The following is a 5,492-nucleotide window of genomic DNA, read 5'->3' as shown; positions in this document are numbered from 1 at the left end:
GGGTGGATTTCTCCTAGCAATCTTGATTCCAGCTTGTGCTTCTTCCAGCCCAGCGTTTCTCATGATGTACTCTGCATATAAGTTAAATAAACAGGGTGACAACATACATTTTATCTTGAGTATCTGTAAATGTTTCTGGTTATAAGGCAAATATTTTTTAAAAGTTTCCTTTATGCCCTTGACTTCCCTGGTGGCTTAGAGGGTAAAGTGCCTGCCCGCAATGCAGGAGATCTGGGTTTGATTCCTGGGTCGGGAAGATCCCCTGGAGAAGGAAATGGCATGCTATTTATGTCACTGGGCATAAGGGCATCATTGAAAATGCTCATGCCAGTCTACCTCAATCAGAATCACTGGAGGAATTTTATTCCAGAGTCCTTATCAGACCAAATAAACCACTTTATGTAGGGTCAGACTGGTTACACTGAAGTAAAACTTACCTGTTTCAAAGAAATCTAAACCATACGATTTTCCAAGCCTTGTCACAGGAACTGGATAGTACACTATGGGTTGCACAAGTAAGCGTAGCCATGTCTTAGGAAAGGGGGTTCTAGTAGAAGATGGAAATATTCAGGATATAGAGTGAGTGTAGGCAGTATAGCTTTCAAGATTCCAATGGGGTTACAGAGGAAGTTAGATAGAGGGGGATGGGAGAGGAAGCTGAAAAGAGTCCTCCATGACGGGGCATCTAGATTTTCTGGAGGTAGCCAACCTCCATAACTCCATAAATCCAATATGGATTTATGCCCTTATGATTCTCATTTGTGGAATTGTAATTTCTTTTTGGATACTAATCTTAAATATAGCAAACTTGTGAAAGTGTCATAAATATACCAGATACTAATGTTACTTTTTGAAATTCTTTTATGTAATCATAGATTTTCAGATGGGCTTGAAAGTGAAAGAAAGTGAAAGTCACTCAGTCGTGTCGAACTTTTTGCGACCACATGGACTATAGAGTCCATAGAATTCTCCAGATCAGAATACTGGAGTGGGTTGCCTTTCCCTTCTCCAGGGAATCTTCCCAACCCAAGGACTGAGACCAGGTCTCCCGCATTGCAGGCAGACTGTTTGATTCACCAGCTGAGTCACCAGGGAAGCCCAAGTGGGCTTTCAATTATTTTAATTCTTTAATGTCTGTGTTAAAGCACCAGTTACAATGTATAGTATATTTGATATAGCACCAATAATGAGAGCCTTGTCTGCTTGATAATTTTAAAGCAAACTTTCTTATATTACTAGAATGCTAATTTATTGTAGTGTTTTCTTTGGTACATTTTGACTAATGATGTATATATTTGCATAGTTGTGTTGTTTTCTAACATGAATGGATCTATTTTTCTGCTCTTGTTAATATGAACATGTTTTATAATTCGTTAGTATTATGTTGAATGCTATTAATGTATTTCTAATACTAAACCATTCTTGAGTTACTGAGATGCTTTCAACTTGTATTACATTCTGGAAACACAGCTGAATTTAATAAGTTTTATGAGACTGCTATTCTAGTACCATAAAATTAGTTGAGGAATATGAATCTCTGTAAGATTTAGAATAAGCTTAGATTCCTCATTTCAGCAAATGATTCATGTAACTCCCTTCCTATGAATCAGGGTCTTTCTACAAATCTGTCAGATATCAAGTATCAGAAAGTATCAAAGAGATCTGGTATTAGTTTGATCAAGAAAACATGCGTTTTAGGGAGGTTTAAGAGGGAGATGACATATGTATAGCTATCAGACATATGTATATGACTGATTCATGTTGATGTATGGCAGAAACCAACACAATATTGTAAAGCAATTATCCTTCAATTAAGAATAAGCCTTAAATAAAGACATGCCTAGGAGGTTGACTTATTATTTTATTTTGTTATTTTATTTGTTAATAGATTTACTGAGTTATAGGGCTTCCCTGGTGGCTCAGAGAGTAAAGTGTCCACCTACAATGCAGGAGACCTGGGTTCGATCTCTGGGTCAGGAAGATCCCCTGGAGAAGGAAATGGCAACCAACTCCAGTACTCTTGCCTGAAAAATCCCATGGACGGCAAAGCCTGATAGGCTACAGTCCATGGGGTCGCAAATAGTCGGACACGACTGAGCGACTTCACTTCACTTTCACTGAGTTATAATATAAAACTGTAAGATATCAATGTGTACATCTTCCTCATTTGACATATGTATACCATGTGAAACCATTCCTTCATCTAGTTAATTAATACATCATCACCTCATACAGTCATCGTGTATATGAGAGAACATTTATGTTACACTCTCTTTACATGTATCAATTATACAATATGGTTTTAGCAACATTACTCATGGTTTTACATTACATCCTCAGGCCTTAGTCATTTTATACCTGGAAGTTTGCTCCTTTTCACCAACCTCTCCCTATTTCTTCCACCCTGCCTCACACCAGTAACAACACTTATACTCTTTATTTCTATGAGTTTGACTTTTTAAGATTTTGCATAAAAGAGATACCACAGAGTATTTGTCTTTCTGTTTCACTTCTTTTACTTAACACAAGACATTAAAGATCCGTTGATGTTGTCACAAATAGCAGGAGTTCCTTCATTCTTATGGCTAAGTTGTTGTTCAGTCACTCAGTCATGTTCAACTCTTTGCAACCCCATGGACTGCAGGCTTCCCAGTCCTCCACTGTCTCCTGGAGTTTGCTCAAACTCATCTCCATTGAGTTGGTGATGCTATCCAACCACCCCATCCTCTGTCACCCCCTTCTCCTCCTGCCCTCAATCCTTCCCAGCATCAGGGTCTTTCCCATTGAGTCTGCTCTTCACATCAGTGGCCAAAGTATTTGAACTTCAGCCTTAGCATCAGTCCATCCAATAATATTGAGGGTTGATTTCCTTTAGGGTTGACTGGTTTGATCTCCTTGCAGTCCAAGGGACTCTGAAGAGTCTTCTCTAGCACTGTATCTGGAATTGTTGGATACTAGGTTAGTTCTATTTTTTTTTTTAATTTTTTGTGAAAACTCGACTTTTTTCCATAGTGGCTGCACTAATTTACATTCCCAGAATTGATGCACAAAAATTTCACTTTTCACAACATCCTCTCTAAAACTTATTATCCTTTGTCTGTTTGATGTTAGCCTTTCTAATTTGTGTGATGATATCTCATTACAATTTTCTTTGTGTATTTAGTAATACTGAACACATTTCCATGTACTTGTTGCCCATTTGTAGGCTCTCTTTGGAAAATATGTTTATATAGTTCCACCATTAGTTCTTCTTATATTTTACTTATTAACTACTTATCAGATGTATGATTTGCAAATATTTCCTGCTATTCTGTACATTCCCTTTTCATTTTGTTGATAGTTTTGGTTTCCTGTGCTGTGCAGATGCTTTTTTAGATTGATGTAGTCCCACTTGCTTATTAATATTTTTCTTTTATCAGTTGCTTTTGTTGTTAATCCCCCCAAAAAGTCAATGCCAAGGCAAATGACAAGGAGCTTTCACTCTATGTTTTCTTCGAGGAGCTTTATAATTCCAGGTGATGTGTTCAAATTTTCCATCGATTCTGAGTTGATTTTTGTGTATTGTGTAAGATAGGGATCCAGTTCCACTCTTTTGTATGTGTCTCTCCAGTTTTCCCCAAAACAATTTTTAGAAAAGACAATCCTTTCCTCATTGTCTATTCTTGATGACTTTAATGTAAGCAGATTCACCATATGTGGACCTAGTCATTTCTGGGCTATATATTCTGTTCCATTGATCTACATATCTACCTATATTCCAATGATGAATTTAAAAGCTTAATTCTAAACCCTCATACTATACTGGGAGTATAACTGTGTGTTTCTAAACTTCTATACACTTTGTAAATATCTATTGGGATTAAGTTCCAGGTGGTAAAGAAACTGCCTGTCAAGGCAGGAAATGCAAGAGATTTGGGTTGGATCCTTAGGTAGAGAAGACCCCCTGGAGGAGGAAATGGCACCCCACTCCAGTATTCTTGCCTGAAAAATTCCATGGGCAGTGGAGCCTGGTGGGCTACAGTCCATGAGGCCCCAAAGAGTTGGACCTGACTAACCAACTGGACACTTCACAATAAGCTATAATGAGGCTGTGTCCTTCCTATTCCTCCATTTACAGAATCTTTACAATAGGGTCAAGGGTATATTTCAGTAAATCAGAGACTTGAATGATTTCCAATTAGCTAAGTAGTTCACCAACTAACTTTTGCCACCACTAGTCATAAAGTCAGTTCTAACCCAGGCATAACTGAATAATTTTATGATGAAACATTCTCTTAAGCCACTTCAGTAGTGTCCAATTCTTTGTGACACTACAGACTTTAGCCTGCAAGGCTTCTCTGTTGATGGGAGTCTCCAGGCAAGAATACTGGAGTAGGTTGCCATGCCCTCCTCCAGGGGATCTTCCTGACCTAGGGATTGAACCCGCATCTCCTATGTCTCCTGCATTGGCGGGTGGGTTCTTTACCACTAATGCCACCCGGAAAGCATTAATATAACATTATTAATGTTGATGTATATTGAAATATTAATACAACATTATTATTTTGTCTGATGACAGATATCTAATGGACACTGCTAAGCAATGAATCCATAGTAAATAAAGAGGCTTATTTACCACATATTTACCATGTGACATGACCGCACCAATGTCACAAAGTCAGAAGTAAGTCCTGTCTTGGTTTGCTAATTTGTCTTTTTCAGTTATTTCATTTCTTTCACTTCTATCCCATTATGCATTTTCTTTTCTTTGTTTGGCCAAGCCATGGGCATGCAGGATTTTAGTTCCCCCACCATTGGGGGAACTTGGTTTAGTTGTTGATGTTTACTGCAAACTCTAGTGTCCATGTGCTAAGATGCTTCAGTCGTGTCTGACTTTGCAACCCTGTGGACTCTAGCCCATCAGGCTCCTCTGTCCATGGGATTCCTCAGGCAAAAAGACTGGAATGTATTACTGTGCCCTCCTCCAGGGGATCTTCCTGACCCAGGGATCAAACCCTGAACCCGGGGCCCTAGCAGTGGAAGGGTGGAGTCCTAACTACTGGATTGCCAGGGAATTCCATTATTCATATTCTATTGCCCCTGTGGCAAATTATTACAAACTTAGAAGATTAAGACCATTTTTGTAGATAATACTTAGGATCTTGGTTTTCTACCCACCCTGGAAATCTCTTGCATTTAGTCTTTTGCTGTTCAGTGACTACTGAGATAGCTGGATTGTTGGGTTAATATCTACCATGCTGTGTTGCGCTCAGTCACTCAGTCATGTCTGATTCTTCAGGACCCCATGGACTGTAGCACATTTGTTACTAATTTGTGTTCATTGCCATTTTCCTTTGTTTAAAGTAAAAAAAATTAAATTTATGTTTGTTTGTGCTGGGTCTTTGTTGCTGCATGAACTTCTTCTCTAGTAATGGCAAGCAGAGGCTACTTTCTGGTTGCAGTGTGTGGGCTTCTCACTGCAGCAGCTTCTCTTGTTGTGGAGCACACGCTGT

Source organism: Muntiacus reevesi, chromosome 2 (genome assembly GCF_963930625.1).
Source record: "Muntiacus reevesi chromosome 2, mMunRee1.1, whole genome shotgun sequence".
Taxonomy (NCBI): Eukaryota; Metazoa; Chordata; class Mammalia; order Artiodactyla; family Cervidae; genus Muntiacus; species Muntiacus reevesi.
Note: the sequence above shows the minus strand (reverse complement) of the source record.